The sequence below is a fragment of the Balaenoptera acutorostrata genome, chromosome 13 (genome assembly GCF_949987535.1).
Source record: "Balaenoptera acutorostrata chromosome 13, mBalAcu1.1, whole genome shotgun sequence".
NCBI classification, from domain to species: Eukaryota; Metazoa; Chordata; class Mammalia; order Artiodactyla; family Balaenopteridae; genus Balaenoptera; species Balaenoptera acutorostrata.
The window spans coordinates 27,397,856-27,419,227 of NC_080076.1; the positions used below are offsets into that span (position 1 = coordinate 27,397,856).

The window sequence follows — 21,372 nt, forward strand, 5'->3', positions numbered from 1 at the left end:
TGGTCTAAGGTTTTATACCACCACTTTTACCTTGAACATATTTGATGCTACCTATTGTCTACAAAATAAATCCCCAATCCTTAGCTGTTGTTCAAGGCCCTGTATACAGGCATACCTCATGATATTGCACTTTATTGCACTTTGCAGATATTGCATGTTTTACAAGTTGAAGTTTTGTGGCAAACCTGCGTCAAGCAAGTCTATCAGTGCCATTTTTCCAAAAGCATTTGCTTATTTCCTGTCTCTGTGTCATATCTGTTAATTCTAGCAATATTTCAAAACTTTCATTATTATTCTATTTGCTATGGTGATCTGTGATCAGTGATCTTAGATGACCCTATTATAATTGTTTTGGGGTGCCACAAACATGCCCACATAAGATGGCAAACTAAAGAGATGAATGTTGCATGTATTCCGATTGCTCCTCTGACCAGCCATTCCCCCAACTCTCTCCCTCTCCTCGGACCTTCCTATTCCCTGAGACACAGCAATATGGAAATTAAGCCAATTAATAAGCCTACAATGGCCTCTAAATGTTCAAGTGAAAGGAAGAGTCGCACATCTCTAATTTTAAAATCAAAATCCAGTGATGAAGCTTAGTGAGGAAGGCGTGTCGAAAGTGGAGACAGGCTGAAAGCTAGGCCTCTTGTGCCAAACTGTTAGCTACACTGTGAACACAAAGCAAAAGTTCTTGAAGGAAATTAAAAGTGCCACTCCAGTGAACACGGGAATGATAAGAAAGCAAAACAGCCTTATTGCTGATATAGAGAACGTTCTAGTGGTCTGAATAGAAGATCAAACCAGCCACAACACTCCCTTAAGCCAAAACCTGATCCAGGGCAACGTCCTAACTCTCTTCAATTCTATGAAGGCTGAAAGAGGAGAGGAAGCTGTCGAAGAAAAGTTTGAAGCTAGAAAGGTTGGTTTGAGGTTTAAGGAAAGAAGCTGTCTCTATAACATCAGAGTGCAATGTGAAGTAACAAGTGCTGATGTAGAAGCTGCAGTAAGTTATCCAGAAGATCTAGCTAAGATAACTAATGCAGGAGACTACACTGAACAATAGATTTTCAATGTAGATGAAACAGCCTTCTATTGGAAGAAGATGCCATCTAGGATTTTCATAGCTAGAGAGGGAAAAGTCAATGCCTGGCTTCAAAGGACAGGCTGACTCTCTTGTTAGGGGCTAATGCAGCTGGCGACTTGAAGTCGAAACCAATGCTTATATACTATTCTGAAAATCCTAGGGAACTTAAAAATTATGCTAAATCTACTCTGCCTGTGCTCTATAACTGGAACAACGAAGCCTGGATGACAGCACATCGCTACACAACATGGTTTACTGAGTATTTTAAGCCCACTGTTGAGACCTACTGCTCAGAAAAAAAGATTCCTTTCAAAACATTACTGGTCATTGTCAATGCACCTGATCACCCAAGAGCTCTGATGGAGATGTACGAGATTAACATTGTTTTCATGCCTGCTGATACAAAAATCCATTCTGGAGCCCACAAATCAAGAAGTCATTTCCACTTTCAGGTCTTATTATTTAAGAAATACTTTTCATAAGGCTATAGCTGGGGACCTTCAAGATGGCAGAGGAGTAAAACGTGGAAATCACCTTCCTCCCACAAATACATCAAAAATATATCTACACGTGGAACAACTCCTACAGAACACCTACTGAACGATGACAGAAGACCTCAGACTTCCCAAAAGGCAAGAAATTCCACACATACCTGAGTAGGACAAAAGAAAAAAGAAAAAACAGAAACAAAAGAATAGGGATGGGACCTGCACCTCTGGGAGGGAGCTGTGAAGGAGGAAAAGTTTCCACACACTAGGAAGCCCCTTCACTGGCAGAGACCGGGGGTGGGTGGGTGGGGAATCTTCAGAAACATGGAGGAGAGCACAGCAACAGAGGTGCAGAGGGCAAAGAGGAGAGATTCCCGCACAGAAGATCGGTGCCGACCAGCACTCACCAACCTGAGAGGCTTGTCTGCTCACCTGCCAGGGCGGGTGGGGGCTGGGAGTGAGGCTTTGGCTTCGGAGGTCAGACCCCAGGGAGAGTACTGGAGTTGGCTGCGTGAACACAGCCTGAAGGGGGCTAGTGCACCACAGCTAGCCAGGAGGGAATCTGGGAAAAAGTCTGGTACTGCCTAAGAGGCAAGAGACCATTGTTTTGGGGTGCGTGAGGAGAGGGGATTCAGAGCACTGCTTATACGAGCTTCAGAGACCAGCGTGAGCCGCGGCTATCAGCTCGGACCTCACAGACAGGCATGAAATGCTAACGCTGCTGCTGTAGCCACCAAGAATCCTGTGTGCAAGCACAGGTCACTATCCACACCACCCCACCCGGGAGCCTGTGAAGCCCGCCCATGCCAGGGTCCCATGATCCAGGGACCACTTCCTCGGGAGAACACACAGCACACCCCAGGCTGTTGCAACGTCACGCTGGCCTCTGCCACCGCAGGCTCGCCCCGCATTCCGTACCACTTCCTCCCACTGGCCTGAGGGAGCCACAGCCCCCTAATCAGCCACTCCTTTAACCCTGTCCTGTCTGGATGGGGAACAGACACCTTCAGGCGACCTACACACAGAGGTGGGGCCAAATCCAAAGCTGAACCCCAGGAGCTGTGCGAACAGAGAAGAGAAAGGGAAATTTCCCCCAGCAGCCTCAGGAGCAGCGGAATAAATCCCCACAATAAACTTGAACGCTGCATCTGTGGAATACCCAAATAGACAACGAATTGTCCCAAAATCGTGGCAGTGGATTTTGAGAGCAACTTAGACTTGGGGTTTGCTGTCTGCAGCTGATTTGTTTCTGATTTTTATATTTATCTTAGTTTAGTGTTTAGCACGTGTTATCATTGGTGGATTTGTTTATTGGTTTTGTTGCTCTCTTCTTTTTTATTATAATAAAATTTCGGTTTTTATTTATTATTTTTTTTAATTTTTATTTATTTTTTCTTTCTTTTTTTTCTCCCTTTTCGTCTGAGCCATGTGGCTGACAGGGTCTTGGTGCTCTGGCCTGGTGTCAGACCTGAGCCTCTGAGGTGGGAGAGCCAATATCAGGACATTGGACCACCAGAGACCTACCAGCCCCATGTGATATCAGTCAGTGAGCGCTCTCCCAGAGAGCTCCATCTCAACACTAAGACCCAATTCCACCCAACGACCAGCAAACTCTAGCCCTGGATGCTGCATGCCAAAAAACTAGCAAGACCGGAACACAAGCCAACCCATTAGCAGAGAGGCTGCCAGAAATCATACTAAGTTCACAGACACCCCAAAACACACCACCAGACACAGCCCTGCCCACCAGAAAGACAAGATCCAGCCCCACCCACCAGAACACAGGCACTAGACCCCTCCACCAGGAAGCCTACACAAGCCACTGACCAACCTCACCTATGGGGGGCAGGCACCAAAAACAATGAGAACTACGAGCCTGCACCCTGTAAAAAGGAGACCGCAAACACAGTAAGTTAAACAAAATGAGCAGACAGAGAAATATGCAGCTGATTAAGGACCAAGGTAAAAACCCATCAGACCAAACAAATGAGGAGGAAATAGGGAGTCTACCTGTAAAGGAATGCAGAGTAATGATAGTAAAAATGATCCAAAATCTTAGAAATAGAATGGAGAAAATACAAGAAACATTTAACAAGGACCTAGAAGAACTAAAGAGCAAACAAACAATGATGAACAACACAATAAATGAAATTAAAAATTCTCTAGAAGGAATCAACAGCAGAATAACTTAGCAGAAGAACAGATAAGTCACCTGGAAGATAAAATAGTGGAAATAACTATCACAGAGCAGAATAAAGAAAAAAGAATGAAAAGAATTGAGGACAGTCTCAGAGACCTCTGGGACATTAAACGCACCAATATTTGAATTATAGGGGTCCCAGAAGAAGAAGAGAAAAAGAAAGGGTCTGAGAAAATATTTGAAGAGATTATAGTTGAAAACTTCCCTAACATGGGAAAGGAAATAGTCAATCAAGTCCAGGAAGCACAGCGATGCCCATACAGGATAAATCCAAGGAGAAACATGCCAAGACACATATTAATTAAACTAACAAAAATTAAATACAAAGAAAAAATATTCAAAACAGCAAGGGAACAGCAACAAATAACACACAAGAGAACCCCCAGAAGGTTAACAGCTGATTTTTCAGCAGAAACTCTGCAAGCCAGAAGGGAGTGGCAGGACATATGTAAAGTGATGAAAGGGGAAAACCTACAACCAAGATTATTCTACCCAGCAAGAAACTCATTCAGATTCAACACAGAAATTAAAATCTTTACAGACAAGCAAAAGTAAAGAGAATTCAGCACCACCAAACCATCTTTACGACAAATGCTAAAGGAACTTCTCTAGGTAGGAAACACGAGAGAAGGAAAAGACCTACAAAAACAAACCCAAAACAATTAAGAAAATGGTAATAGGAACATACATATCGATAACTACCTTAAATGTAAATGGATTAAATGCTCCAACCATAAGATATAGACTGGCAGAATGGATACAAAAACAAGACCCGTTTATATGCTGTCTACAAGAGACCCACTTCAGACCTAGGGACACATACAAACTGAAAGTGAGGGGGTGGAAAAATATATTCCATGCAAATGTAAATAAAAAGAAAGCTGGAGTAGGAATTCTCATATCAGACAAAATAGACTTTAAAATAAAGACTATTACAAGAGGCAAAGAAGGACACCACATAATGATCAAGGGATCAATCCAAGAAGATATAACAATTGTAAATACTTATGCACCCAACGTAGGAGTACCTCAATACATAAGGCAAATGCTAACAGCCATAAAAGGGGAAATCGACAGTAACACAATTATAGTAGGGGACTTTAACACCCCACTTTCACCAATGGACAGATCATCCAAAATGAAAATAAATAAGGAAACACAAACTTTAAATGATACATACAAGATGGACTTAATTGATATTTATAGGACATTCCATCCAAAACCAACAGAATACACTTTCTTCTCAAGTGCTCATGGAATATTCTCCAAGATAGATCATATCTTCGGTCACAAATCAAGCCTTGGTAAATTTAAGAAAATTGAAATCATATCAAGTATCTTTTCCAACCACAACGCTATGAGACTAGATATCAATTACAGGAAAAACTTTGTAAGAAATAAAAACACATGGAGGCTAAACAACACACTACTTAATAACCAAGAGATCACTGAAGAAATCAAAAAAATACCTAGAAACAAATGACAAAGAAAACACAACAACCCAAAACCTATGGGATGCAGCAAAAGCAGTTCTAAGAGGGAAGTTTATAGCTATACAAGCCTACCTTAAGAAACAAGAAACATCTCAAATAAACAACCTAACCTTACACCTAAAGCAATTAGAGAAAGAAGAACAAAAAAAAAAAACCCAAAGTTAGCAGAAGGAAAGAAATCATAAAGATCAGATTAGAAATAAATGAAAAAGAAATGAAGGAAATGGTAGCAAAGATCAATAAAACTAAAAGCTGGTTCTTTGAGAAGATAAACAAAATTGATAAAACATTAACCAGACTTATCAGAAAAAAAGGGAGAAGACTCAAATCAATAGAATTAGAAATGAAAAAGGAGAAGTAACAACTGACACTGCAGAAATACAAAGGATTGTGAGAGATTACTACAAGCAACTATATGCCAATAAAATGGACAACCTGGAAGAAATGGACAAATTCTTAGAAATGCACAACCTGCCGAGACTGAACCAGGAAGAAATAGAAAATATGAACAGACCAATCACAAGCACTGAAATTGAAACTGTGATTAAAAATCTTCCAACAAACAAAAGCCCAGGACCAGATGGTTTCACAGGCGAATTCTATCAATCATTTAGAAAAGAGCTAACACCTATCCTTCTCAAACTCTTCCAAAATATAGCAGAGGGAGGAACACTCCCAAACTCATTCTACAAGGCCACCATCACTCTGATACCAAAACCAGACAAAGATGTCACAAAGAAAGAAAACTACAGGCCAATATCACTGATGAACATAGATGCAAAAATCCTCAACAAAATACTAGCAAACAGAATCCAGCAGCACATTAAAAGGATCATACACTATGATCAAGTGGAGTTTATCCCAGGAATGCAAGGATTCTTCAATATATGCAAATCAATCAACATGATACACCATACTATCAAACTGAAAGAGAAAAACCATATGATCATCTCAATAGATGCAGAGAAAGCTTTCAACAGAATTCAACACCCATTTATGATAAAACCCTCAAGAAAGTAGGCATAGAAGGAACTTTCCTCAACATAATAAAGGCCATATGTGACAAACCCACAGCCAACATCATCCTCAATGGTGAAAAACTGAAAACATTTTCACTAATATCAGGAACAAGACAAGGTTGCCCACTCTCACCATTATTATTCAACATAGTTTTGGAAGTTTTAGCCACAGCAATCAGAGAAGAAAGAGAAATAAAAGGAATCCAAATTGGAAAAGAAGAAGTAAAGGTGTCACTGTTTGCAGATTGCATGATACTATACATAGAGAATCCTAAAGATGCTACCAGAAAACTACTAGAGCTAATCAATAAATTTGGTAAAGTAGCAGGATTCAAAATTAATGCACAGAAATCTCTTGCATTCCTATACACTAATGATGAAAAATCTGAAAGTGAAATTAAGGAAACACTCCCATTTACCACTGCAACAAAAAGAATAAAATATCTAGGAATAAACCTACCTAAGGAGACAAAAGACCTGTATGCACAAAACTATAAGACACTGATGAAAGAAATTAAAGATGATACAAACAGATGGAGAGATATACCATGTTCTTGGATTGGAAGAATCAACATTGTGAAAATGACTCTACTACCCAAAGCAATCTACAGATTCAATGCAATCCCTGTCAAACTACCAATGGCATTTTTCACAGAACTAGAACAAAAAATTTCACAATGTGTATGGAAACATCAAAGACCCAGAATAGCCAAAGCAAACTTGAGAACGAAAAATGGAGCTGGAGGAATCTGGCTCCTGGACTTCAGACTATACGACAAAGCTACAGTAATCAAGTCAGTATGGTACTGGCACAAAAACAGAAATATAGATTGACGGAGCAGGAGAGAAAGCCCAGAGATAAACCCACGCATATATGGTCACCTTATCCATGATAAATAATGCAAGAATATACAATGGAGAAAAGACAGCTTCTTCAATAAATGGTGCTGGGAAAACTGGACAGCTACATGTAAAAGAATGAAATTAGAACACTCCCTAACACCGTAAACAGAAATAAACTGAAAATGCATTAATGACCTAAATGTAAGGCCAGACACTATAAAACTCTTAGAGGAAAACATAGTCAGAACACTCTATGACATAAATCACAGCAAGATCCTTTTTGATCCACCTCCTAGAGAAATGGAATTAAAAACAAAAATAAACAAATGGGACCTAATGAAACTTAAAAGCTTTTGCACAGCAAAGGAAACCATAAATAAGATGAAAAGACAACCCTCAGAATGGGAGAAAATATTTGCAAATGAAGCAACTGACAAAGGATTAATCTCCAAAACATACAAGCAACACTTGCAGCTCAATATCAAAAAAACAAACAACCCAATCCAAAATTGGGCCGAAGACCTAAATAGACATTTCTCCAAAGAAGATATACAGATTGCCAACAAACACATGAAAGAATGTTCAACATCATTAATCATTAGAGAAATGCAAATCAAAACTACAATGAGATATCATCTCAAAGTGGTCAGAATGGCCATCATCAAAAAATCTACAAACAGTAAATGCTGGAGAGGGTGTGGAGAAAAAGGAACTCTCTTACACTGTTTGTGGGAATGTAAATTGATACAGCCACTATGGAGAACAGTATGGAGGTTCCTTAAAAAACTAAAAATAGAACTACCATATGACCCAGCAATCCCACTACTGGGCATATACACTGAGAAAACCATAATTCAAAAACAGTCATGTACCACAATGTTCACTGCAGCTCTATTTACAGTAGCCAGGACATGGAAGCAACCTAAGTGTCCATCGACAGATGAATGGATAAAGAAGATGTGGCACATATATACAATAGAATATTACTCAGCCATAAAAAGGAACGAAACTGAGTTATTTGTAGTGAGATGGATGGACCTAGAAACTGTCATACAGAGTGAAGTAAGTCAGAAAGAGAAAAACAAATACCGTGTGCTAACACATATATATGGAATCTAAAAAATAAGTAAATAAATAAATGGTCAGAAGAACCTAGGGGCAAGATGGGAATAAAGATGCACACCTACTAGAGAATGGACTTGAGGATATGGGGAGTTGGAAGGATAAGCTGGGACAAAGTCAGAGAGTGGCATGGACATATATACACTACCAAACGTAAAATGGATAGGTAGTGGGAAGCAGCCACATAGCACAGGGAGATCAGCTCCATACTTTGTGACTACCTAGAGGGGTGGGAGAGGGAGGGTGGGAGGGAGGGAGATGCAAGAGGGAAGAGATATGGATACATATGTATACGTATAACTGATTCACTTTGTTATAAAGCAGAAACTAACACACCATTGTAAAGCAATTATACTCTAATAAAGATGTGAAAAAAAACCCAATATGATCATCTCAATAGACACAGAAAAAGCTTTCGACAAAATTCAACACCCATTTATGATAAAAAGTATACAGAAAGTAGGCATAGGGGGAACCTACCATAACATAATAAAGGCTATATATGACAAACCCACAGCCAACATCGTTCTCGATGGTGAAAAACTGAAACCATTTCCTCTAAGATCAGGAACAAGACAAGGTTGCCCACTCTCACCACTATTATTCAACATAGTTTTGGAAGTTTTACCCACAGCAATCAGAGAAGAAAAAGAAATACAAGGAATCCAAATCGGAAAACAAGAAGTAAAACTGTCACTGTTTGCACATGACATGATACTATATATAGAGAATCCTAAAGATGCTACCACAAAACTACTAGAGCTAATCAATGAATTTGGTAGAGTAGCAGGATACAAAATTAATGCGCACAAATCTTTTGCATTCCTATACACTAATGATGAAAAATCTGAAAGAGAAATTAAGGAAACACTCCCATTTACCATTGCACAAAAAGAATAAAATACCTAGGAATAAACCTACCTAAGGAGACAAAAGACCTGTATGCACAAAAGTATAGATGCTGATGAAAGAAATTAAAGATGATACAAACAGATGGAGAGATATACCATGTTCTTGGATTGGAAGAATCAACATTGTGAAAATGACTATACTACCCAAAGCAATCTGCAGATTCAATGCAACCCCTGTCAAACTACCAATGGCATTTTTCACAGAACTAGAACAAAAAATTTCACAATTTGTATGGAAACACAAAAGACCCTGAATAGCCAAAGTAGACTTGAGAAAGAAAAACGGAGCTGGAGGAATCAGGCTCCCTGACTTCAGACTATACTACAAAGCTACAGTAATCGAGACAGTATGGTACTGGCACAAAAACAGAAATATAGATCAATGGAACAGGATAGAAAGCCCAGAGATAAACCCATGCACATATGGTCACTTTATCTTTGATAAAGGAGGCAAGATTATACAATGGAGAAAAGACAGCCTCTTCAATAAGTGGTGCTGGGAAAACTGGACAGCTACATGGAAAAGAATGAAATTATAACACTCCCTAACACCATACGCAAAAATAAACTCAAAATGGATTAAAGACTTAAACGTAAGGCCAGACACTATAAAACTCTTAGAGGAAAACATAGGCAGAACACTCCATGACATAAATCACAGCAAGATCCTTTTTGATCCACCTCCTAGAGAAATGGAAATAAATACAAAAATAAACAAATGGGACCTAATGAAAACTTAAAAGCTTTTGCACAGCAAAGGAAACCATAAACAAGATGAAAAGACAACCCTCAGAATGGGAGAAAATATTTGCAAACAAAGCAACTGACAAAGGATTAATCTCCAAAATATACACGCAGCTCATGCAGCTCAATATCAAAAAAACGAACAACCCAATCCAAAAATGGGCCGAAGACCTAAATAGACATTTCTCCAAAGAAGATATACAGATGGCCAACAAACACATGAATGGATGCTCAACATCACTAATCATTAGAGAAATGCAAATCAAAACCACAATGAGGGGGGCTTCCCTGGTGGCACAGTGGTTGAGAATCTGCCTGCCAATGCAGGGGACACGGGTTCAAGCCCTGGTCTGGGAAGATCCCACATGCTGTGGAGCAACTAGGCCCGTGAGCCACAATTACTGAGCCTGAGCGTCTGGAGCCTGTACTCCGCAACAAGAGAAGCCGCGATAGTGAGAGGCCCGCGCACCGTGATGAAGAGTGGCCCCTGCTCGCCACAACTAGAGAAAGCCCTTGCACAGAAACGAAGACCCAACACAGCCATAAATAAATAAATAAATTAATTAATTAAAAAAAAAACACACAATGAGGTATCACCTCACACCAGTCAGAATGGCCATCACGAAAAAATCTCTAAACAATAAATGCTGGAGAGGGTGTGGAGAAAATGGAACCCTCTTGCACTGTTGGTGGGAATGTAAATTGATACAGCTGCTATAGAGAACAGTATGGAGGTCCCTTAAAAAGCTAAAAATAGAACTACCGTATGACCCAGCAATCCCACTACTGGCCATATACCCTGGGAAAACCATAATTCAGAAATGTCATGTAGGGCTTCCCTGGTGGCGCAGTGGTTGAGAATCTGCCTGCCAATGCAGGGGACACGGGTTTGAGCCCTGGTCTGGGAAGATACCACATGCTGCAGAGCAACTGGGCCCGTGAGCCACAACTACTGAGCCTGCGCGTCTGGAGCCTGTGCTCCACAGCAAGAAAGGCCGCGACAGTGAGAGGCCCGCACACCGCGATGAAGAGTGGCCCCCACTTGCCGCAACTAGAGAAAGCCTTCGCACAGAAACGAAGACCCAACACAGCCATAAATAAATTAATTAATTAATTAATTAATAAAAGAAAATATATCATGTACCACAATGTTCATTGCAGCACTATTTACAATAACCAGGACATGGAAGTTACCTAAGTGTCCATAGACAGCTGAATGGATAAAGATGTGGCACATATATACAATGGAATATTGCTCAGCCATAAAAAGAAACGAAATTGAATTATTTGTAGTGTAGTGGATGGACTTAGAGCCTGTCATACAGAGTGAAGTAGGTCAGAAAGGCAAATGCAAATACCGTATGCTAACGCGTATATATGGAATCCATAAAAATAGTTCTGATGAACCTGGGGGCAGGACAGGATTAAAGACGCAGATGTAGAGAATGGACTTGAGGACAAGGGGAGGGGGAAGGGGAAGCTGGAGCGTAGTGAGAGAGTAACATTGACATATATACATTACCAAATGTAAAACAGATAGCTAATGGGAAGCAGCTGCATAGCACAGGGAGATCAGCTCGGTGCTCTGTGACCACCTAGAGGGATGGGATAAGGAGGGTGGGAGGGAGACGCAGGAGGGAGGGGATATGGGGATATATGTATACGTATATGTATACATTCACTTTGTTATACACCAGAAACTACCACAACATTGTAAAGCATTTATACTCCAATAAAGATGTTTAAAAAAAAAAAAACAAGGCTCTAGCTGCCTTAGATAGTGATTTCTTCAATGGATGTGGAAACCTTTGGAAAGGACAAACCATTCTAAATGCCATTAAGAACACTCATGATTTTCCAGGGAACAAGTCAAAATATCAACATAACAGGAGTTTAGAAGAAATGGACTCCAACCGTTATGAATGACTTTGAGGGGTTCAAGATTTCAATGGAGGAAGTAACGGCAGGTGTGGTAGAAATAGCAAGAGAACTAGAGTTAGAAGTGGAGCCTGAAGATGTGACTGAATGGCTGCCATCTCATGATAAGACTTTCACGGATGAGCAGTTGCTTCCTATGATTGAGGAGAGAAAGTCGTTCCTTGAGATGGAATCTACTCCTGGTGAAGATGCTGTATAAGCATCTGGTTGAAATGACAACAAAGGATTTAGAATATGGCATAAACTTAGCTCATAAAGCAGCAGCAGGATTTGAAAGGGTTGACTCCAATTTTGAAAAAAGTTCTACTATGGGTAAAATGCATGCTACAGAGAAATCATTCATGAAAGGAAGAGTCAATCAATGTGGCAAACTTCATTGTTGTCTTGTTTTAAGAAATTGCCATAGCCTTCCCAACGTTCAGCAGCCACCACACCCTGAACAGTCAGCAGCTATCAACACTGATGCAGGATCTTCTACCAGAAAAAATATTATGACTCCCTGAAGGCTCAGATGATGGTTGGCATTTTTTAGCAATAAAGCATTTTTTAATTAAGGTATATACATTTGTTTAGACATAATGCTATTGCATACTTAATAGACTACAGTATAGTGTAAATATATCTTTTATATGCACTGGGAAACTAAAAAATTTTGTGTGACTCACTTTATTGCAGTGGTCTGGAACCAAACCCACAATATCTCTGAGGTAAACCTGTAACTTGGACCCAACCTACATTTGCCATCTTGTAGCAGGACTGTTTTCCTACATTGGCTCCCAATTCCTACCTTGTTGCCTTTGCTGACACCATTTCTCCACTTGAAAGACCCTTCTTCCTTTCTCTCTTCTTGCCTAAACTCTGTCTAATCCTCAAGGTTCAGCAGCTTAAGCCCACCCCTGGCTCTGGCTCTGAACCTTCCGATTTTCTCCCTCCTCTAAAAGCTTTAGGGGTAGTTGGTTTTCTGCACCAGTCACTTGGCCTTTCTTATGTACTGCCTTGGGTTTCTTATTACTTGCTCTATCTTATGTGTGCCCAATGAGACTGTAATCTCCTTTAGGGCAGGAGCAAGCTGTCCTGATCCTATAACATACTCCTCTTGGCTGGATAAATGCAGCTGCTCCATAAGTGTTTTCTAATGCAGATAACTTGGATGTCTTAAATGATCTAAACTTGTATATAGGTTTGTAGAGAACTGTCAGAATTTGGGCAAGGCTCAATTTACAGAAATGTGGCCAACCAAGCTAATCTTCTTTCTGAGCCATGCTCCCTTCATTATTACCACTCCTCTCTCCCTCCCCACTTATTCTCTTCATAGTCTCCATCTGTCCTCTGCTTATACATACAGATGCTTCTTGACTTTCAAACTTCCATCTAGTATGGAGCTTTTCTCCAGATCCAAAGAAGGTTAACTCCACCAACACCAACAGATGACTCTGAAGGTAGTTTGCACAGTGCCACGTATTTAAGAATAAATGAACCTACCACAGTTCTTGAACCCTGCCTTTTCCTCAAGCTGCTGCCTTCTTTCTCCTTCCTGTCACTCCCAATTCCTTTTTCTTAATTCTTTGTAGATTTATTTGCTGCTGGGAACCCAGCTTCTGCCCTCACAAATGGCCACATTCAACTTGACATTATATTGTATCATGAGTTTGTTGGTCTGCATTTTATTTTGCTGAGTCCTGATTATATTTCTTATTGAGAGAAAAGGGTGTCTTTTCTTTCTTTATTTCTTCACCCTTTCTTTCTTTCCCTCTTGCTTTCTTTTTTATTTTTTCTTTCTTTTTTTCTTTCTTTTTTTTCTTTATTTTTTCTTCCTTCCTTCCTTTCTTTCTTTCATTCTTTCTTCCGTTCTTTCTTTCTTTCTTTCTCTTTCTCTCCCTCCTTCTCCTCCTCCTCCTCTTCCTCCTCCCCCTTCTTCTTCTTCACTATATTTTTAGTTAGGATAGATTAAGAAATGTTGCACTAACAAATAAAACCCTGAAATCTCACTTGGTCAGTAGATTAATATTATGAAAGTTTATTTCTTGATCATATCACAGTCCACAGTGGAACAGGAGAAAGTTTCCTTCTATGCTGTGGCTCTAACAACACTGAGATCTTTGCAGCTCTCCATTGGCTTCAGTCTATCCATCCAGCTACCAAAGGGAAAAAAAGATCAAACAGAAAATCCCCTGTTTCTTAACTGTCTTGACCTGAAAATGAAATTCAGTTCCATTGGCTAGAATTCAATTACACAGTCCCACCTAACTGTAGGGAACACTGAGAAATGTAGACATGTTGTGTACCTAGGAAGGATCAAACTAGGTCTTGCTGAACACTAATGATCAATACCACACCTGATCACTTCTATCTTCCAGCTGATTCTCATTTTATCTATTACATAGAATTTATTTTTAGAATTTATCAATGCTTTTTAGGACTATGGCATACCATTCATTGTAGGTTTTTTTCGTTGACTGCTTAGTTTAGTTTGGTCAATTCTTATATCTTTTTGTTTTTTACCAATCTATTGCTGGAGTACATCTTCAAATAACTTTCTCCAAAAGGATTCTAGAAAATTATCTATACATAAGTTTCCTGAGGGCAGGGCCTCTGTCATGTTTATTGTTGTATATCTATTGCCTAAAATAATGCCAAAATAGGTACTCAGTAAATATTTGTTGACTGACTAGGCAAAAGCTTTCTGAGTCTTTTGTACATTTAAAAATATTTTTTAAAAAGAGTTTTGTTTAGAAAATGTTAGTTTTGCCTTTGTTTTTAAAATCTTTATCTTGCCCTCACCATTAATAGATAGTTTGATTGGCTATAGAATACTAGGCTCAAAATTATTTTCTTTCAAAACCTTGAAAGAGGCACATAATTGTCTTCTACATTTAGTGCTAATCAGTTTCTCATTTCTTTATAGATAACATTATCCCTCCCTTGAATCTTTTAGAATCTTCTTTTAATAGGATTTGAAATTTAAGATTTATGATTTACTAAGCTTTGAAATTTCATGATGGTGGGTCCAGGTTTTTCTTAAGCATTTAAACTATTAAGTATCCAGTAAGTCTTCTCAGTCTGAACATTCATGTACTTTTCATCTCTGAAATTTTTGATTTTTGTTTTTATTTCCTATCCTGCATTTCTGTCCTTATGAAGCTCACTTTTCCTATGGTTTCTTTCTGTCTCATATTTTCTGTCTCTATGGTACTTTTTTTTCTATATTCGTGAATATTGTTTCAACTTTATCTTCCATTAAACCCTTTTGGAGGGCTATCATGTTTTAACTTTAAGAATTCATCCTTTTCCTCTGATTCTTCCTTTTGTATAAAAATTTCTGTGTGGGTGGGTGGGAGACTCTGTTTAAATGCCTTTCAAATCACTTTCATTATCACTAATTGGTCTTTTTTTACTGAATTATCTCGTTTTCTCCTGAAGTCAGTTTTACTGATTTTTCATCTTAATCTTTCCTCTCCATGTTGCTGGTTTTCATCATGTCCTGGTTGCCTGTTTATATTTAATAATAATGAACTTGAGTGACTACTTGTATAATGGTGTGGGGAGAAATATCTAACTAGAAGCTCTATGCACGTGGAAAAGTATGTAATCAGCAACTCAGCTGTAGACCCAACTACTAAGGAATCAGTCATCAAGCTAACAGCTTCCCCAATGTCAAAATAAGAATGGCCCTACACTAGAGCAGCACTGTGCACATTAGAAGTCTTAGCTCTCCTCAGGTAGTTTAATTTCCTAAGAGGAAAGTACTTTCAGTCTTGCCCAGGGGTAAATGCAGACTGTTTGCTATATTGTTCAAGTAGTTTGGGAGTCAGGCTGGGAAAGTCGACTATTTCATAAATAGATCATCAGTCAATCCACCTGTTTTCAGCCCCAATTTTCCTTCTGGATCTCTGGTGTACCTCTGAATCAAGAGCTTTCGTGAAATTTTCAGGACAGTAACTTCCACTTCCATGCAACCCTTTCATGGTTCATTCTTGGCTACAGCTTTATCCACTGAGTGTCATTCATTGATATGCTTTCTTCTATTTTTTGTCTTCCAGAGATTGTTGAAATTTCTTATGTTCCTCTGTATCTTTACTGTTAGAAATGTATGTCACCTTTTTATTCCTTTATAATTTAATGGAGTTTAGGAAATAGTGAAGAGAAATACATGTGCTTTATGTGCCATCTTGAACTAGTAGAAATGCATATATATTTAAAAGCTCCCAGGTGATTCTGATGATGTGCTAAATTTGGGAGACACTGTTCCAAACTATCTTTTATTCTCACTTTCCCTTTATTTTAAGCACTGAGCATTTAATGCTTTGTAACTCCTTGCATTCTATGGCTCATTTTTCTTACTGGTTGATGACTGTCATCAGAGCAGAATATCTGATTACTACTTGTGCTTAGCCTACTGCATCTTACCCTACCCCTTGTACAATGTAAAGTACATCTTACAAGTTCAATAAATTCTCCTTGAGTAAAAGAATGAAAAATGAATGAATGAGGGCAGGAATGATATGCATTTGAGTAACTGGTTTCTCTAGTCTTTTTATGCTGCTTTCATTTACTCAGATTTTAAAAAATAGAACTAGTCAACTATATGCAGCCATTCAGGATTTATTCCCGTTAAAAATAGATACAGTAACTTATTTTTATTTTTTAAAGAAACTTTCTATTTCCAAGAGCCCTATTTCCAGAAACACTTCATATTGCACAAGCTTTCAGCTTGCAAATGGTTTCATTTGAGTCTTATACCAGGAATAGCGTGTATGAATCCATAAACATGAATGAGGCTCATCTTGTGGGATTTTCCTATTTTAGTCCAATGCTTACCTCAAATAGAATGCATTTGGGTGAATACTGCTGCCATAAACCCATTTAAACTCAAGGTAGCCACTGTAAATAGCAGGATTAAAAGCAAACATACCTCAGTCATCATTGATTCATATCTCAGACATAAACAATAAAATAAATGTCTATTAAAATATATTAGGATAAAAATGTTAAAAACCAATAATCCATTTTTATTCTTCATGGTGAATCTAAATATTTAATAAATAACATGTCTAATCCTTATCTTAATGAGTTATTTTTTAATGAATGCAGAAAAAATAGGCATGGAAAGAGCAGCCAACACGTTTATTGAAGAATTATTCTAAGATTTGACTTGTGAAATTTTTTTCTTTATCACATACCTGATATTTTTCATTGAGTTAGTAAAAGGTTTTAGTCAGTTTATATAGTGACTATTTTCTTCAATCAGCAAGTTTTTTTGTTTTTCACAAATGATTCGGGTACTGTGCATAGCGTTTAAGTCATCCGGAACAATGGGGATGCAATCAGAAAAATCCAGAATGTGGAAAGTTTTACAGAACAAATGACCCCATCCTCTCAACAAATAAATTGCTTTTCTTACTTGGTTTTAGAAGAAGTACTTGGGCTGCTCTGGGGAGGATAAACTGTAGAGAGGAAAGGGGGAAACACAGAGACCTGTTAGGAGCTATTGCACTGCTCTATGCAAGAGATGATGGTGAGTTGGATCGGGGTTTTAGTGGTACAGAAGGTGAGAAGTAGCCAGACTTGGATATATGTATGTTGAAGTTCAAGTCAAAAGAATGTGCTGATGGATTGTGTATAGAGTATGAGAGAAAGAGCTAGAAGAATGGAGTTGCCATTATCTAAAATGGGATGCAGGAGAAGCAGATTTCAGAAGGAAATCAGGAGTTCAGTCTGGGGCAAGGTAAATTTGAGATATGTATTAGATCTAAGTGGTGATCAGCTGGAAATACCAGCCAAGAGTTCATGGGTGAGTTCTGGGTAGGAGATATAAATTTGGGAGTCTTCAGAGTATATAAATATTTTTAAGCTATTAGAATAAATTAGATCACCAACAGAGTAGATAGAGATCTCTTCCTTCAAAAATACTGTGGAATGAACAACCCCGAAAGTTAGTGACTTAAAACAATCATTTATTCTCATGGATCTGTGGTTGGGTGAGGGTTTGCTGATCTAGGCTGGGCTAGACTGGGGTGATTTGGTTCTCCTCCAAGTGGCTCTCATCCTTCTCCTAGAACTAGTAGACTAGGTTTTGTTGTTGTTGTTTTTTCATGGCAATGTCAGAAGCACAAGAAGAAAAGGAGAAATATATGAGGCCTTTTGAGGTCTAGGGTTAGAGCTGGCACAGAATTACTTCTGCCTCATTCTATTGGCCAAAGCAAGTCACATAGTTGAACCCAAAGTCAAGGACCAGCAAAATGGGAAGGCAAAGGCATTGATACAGGAAAGGGTAAAAAGTAGAGTTCATTATTGCAGTCTCTCACAAGTCCAAGGACTGACTCCATCTTGAGTCATCTTAACTTTAAAAGATAAGCTTGAATTCTGTATCTACCCTGCTCCCCACATTTAATCAGTGGCCAAATGTATTACCCTAGACGTAATCTTAACCATTGCGCCCCCTTGCCTAAAGGAACTTCATTGAAGGCATCCCTTCTTTGATTCTTGTCAACGGAATAAAAACATGGACTCTATATTACTAGTTACAAAGAAAGTCTGAAGCAAGATGGTCCAGGGTGCCAACTTGTGCCATCTAACAGTCTGAAGAGAATAAAAGCAAAACAAAACTTGAAGAAGAATATGATAAGGAGACATTTGTGTCTGAAACTGGAAAAACAGTCTCAACCTCAGTAGAATTGTCTGATAGGATATCTAACATGGATGCCTGAAAACGTATCATACAGACATCAGAAGCTCAGCACCAAGCAGCAAGCTCTAATTTTAAATAGGCCATAGCCAGTAATTTTTTCAAGCCACTAATATGCAGAATATTTTATGCATTACCCAGTTCTTTGTTTGGGGACGGATTTTTTTTTAACTGAGACAACTATTTTATAAATACATTTTCAAATTCCGGAATTTGAATTTTTTTGGAAGTACAGAGATCAGAGGAACAATTCTTTTTAAGGATATAATCTGCTGTTACTAGCTTAGGCTACAAGTCTGGATTTTTGAAAAGTAATGAATCAGATAACATGGTACAAGTACTTGTACACTATTTATATTTTAAGCTGCTTTTGCTAGATCTAGAGATTTTGGGGGCTGAAGGAGCCCTAGAGATCATAATTGCCTAATTTTATAGATGATGTAACAGAGGCCCACGGAGGTTAACCTGATTCTTTTGACAATAAAAGAATCAGATCATGTGAGTTGTAACCCAGTGGCTGGTGACAGAAAGGGGTGACTATAGGATGCTTTTCTCTCACCTCCACTCCATCCGTCCCCATAATCTCCAGTCATCCCTCTTTACCCCCTCTTCAGTAAGCATCAATCTAGTAAAAACTGTAAGTCACTGCTCAACCAAAGCTTCCAGACAAGGCCCCCGGGTACCCCTCCTGCCACCCAGCCCAGTGTAGAAATCCTGGGATGGTCACTGTCCACTTACAAGGACAACCTTCCTTCTCTGTCATTAGTATCTAGGGTTTTGTGGGCCTGGAAAAACCAGAGGATTTGTTGGCATCCTGTTGTTTCTTTTATTCCCTTTACTTTATCTTCCTGTATTTCTCCCTACCTGATTTGCACTTAGGGCCAATTTTGGAGATGGTATTTATGTATATCTGTGGGAAGTGATACATCTCTTCTTCCCTGTAGGCACTAACTAGTTGGCCTATTTAAGCTTAATTTCTTCTTGGGAGTTTAACTAATTATTCTTTTATTTTGGCTAGTGTCTCTTCCAGCAGCTGCAACACACAGGCTTCCAAAGTCCTTTCTGGGTCTAATGTGTTGTTTTCCCTTTTTTTTAGGGGAAACTGAGAAGTTCAGGAGATGATTACTTTGTATATTTGCTCTCAAAAAGTATCTAAAATTTAATGTGATTGGACTCAGCCTCTTACTGCTGCTGTCAAAGATAAAACTGGACATCAGAGTGGTAAGACAGAGTTTAATCAGTAATACACTATTGCAATTTCGATTTGTACAGAAGTGACTGGGCATTTTAAAGGGAGAATGAGGGAGTAGAAAGGGAAGTGAGCAGGGGCTCAGTAGAGTTGGGGAAGCGGAAAAATTACCAAGGGGTGGTCAGTGTAAATGCTGATTAGGCCAGCTGTGTCTGTTAGCTGCAATTATCAAAATTAGGATTCTTCCTTCATACAGAGACTGGGAGACAGAGGCCCTTCCTTCCTGGAAGGGAAGGCCCTATCCTTCCTGGTGATTACATTTTAAAGGAATGGCTTTCAGGTCCTTGAGAAAGACACCCTTGAACTGTAGGAGCTACATATATATCTCAAAGGGATAGAGGAAAGATTCACAATTGTAAATCCATTTTAATAAATGCTCTAAGAAAGGATGGTCAGGGGCCTATTTTCAGGTGTTGGGTAGAACAAACAGTAAATTCTTTGGGGAGCCTTGAGCTTTTTAGGCAGGCACTTGAAGGGGGTCTAGGGTCATCCTAGGGATGACTTGAGCTGTTGGGAACTATGTTAAAGTCTTTTAACATGGGGGTAGGGGAGTGGATGAAATCATTTGTGTTGAGAATCTGTAGTTTTTACAGGCCAAGGTTTGAGGTATAGTCGAGATGAGGGCTCAGAGGGCCTGCTACAGTTTGATCAAGGAGAGAATGTTTCTCTCTGAGTAATTTTAAGACATGTTGTATGGTCAGGCCACCCAAGATGGCTGTTCTCTTGCTCTCTGTACATCCCCTACTTGACCAGTGCCTGCTTCACCTATACCCTGCTCTCATGACTGACCTTGATCTTCCTACATACTTGCCCCCACCCCAGCTAGTGACTGTATGTGCCTCACTGCCCCCTTATAACTGGTAATCTTCACGCTCCTCCCCCACCCCCAGAGCAAAAACTGCCACCATGTCCTGCCTGCCATGGGGTGTCGCTCCAGGACCTTGCTTCCGACATGTAGATCCTCCCCTCCGCACCGCCCCCCCTCCCCACCCGCCCCAATCCATTAAATCATGTATCTGTTGCTGACTCCGGGCTCTTCCTTTGGTCTTGAACCTGGGCAACTACAGCCTTACAGGCCTGTGGGGTACAGCCCAAAACATGTTATTTTAGTTTAATTTTTTAAAAAACTTTATTTGCCAAAGCCTTCCTTTTTTCCATCTGTAAAATAGGAATTACTTATTAACATCTCATACAGCTCTTAGGAGCATCTAATGCAGCGCTGTCCAATAGAAGTATTGGACAAGACTCACATGCCATTATCAGTAACCTCATAGCCACAGTTTAAAAATAGTATATAGAAATAAACAGTAAAAATTAATGTTAGTAATTATTTTATTTACCTAATATATTCAAAATATTTCAACTTGTAATCAACATTTTAAAATTATTGGGAGATTTTACGTTCTTGTTTTCGTCCTATGTATTTTACATTTACAACACCTCAGTTCGGGCCAGCCACAATTCAAGGGTTCAGTACTTCTGGCTGCTGCATTGGACAGCGCAGCTCTACAGGCCTTGCTGATGTGAGCGTGGGGCGGGTCTTAGCCAGATGGGAGCGGAGCTTTTCAGAACGCGTTTTGGGCCTCGTCGGTTGCC

At 39.3% G+C, this 21,372-nt stretch overlaps 1 pseudogene; it reads left to right on the forward strand.

Annotated features, from left to right (window-relative positions):
* Positions 1-522: 522 nt before the first annotated feature.
* LOC130704588 (tigger transposable element-derived protein 1-like) lies at positions 523-19,649 on the forward strand (annotated as a pseudogene).
* The last annotated feature ends 1,723 nt before the right edge of the window (positions 19,650-21,372 follow it).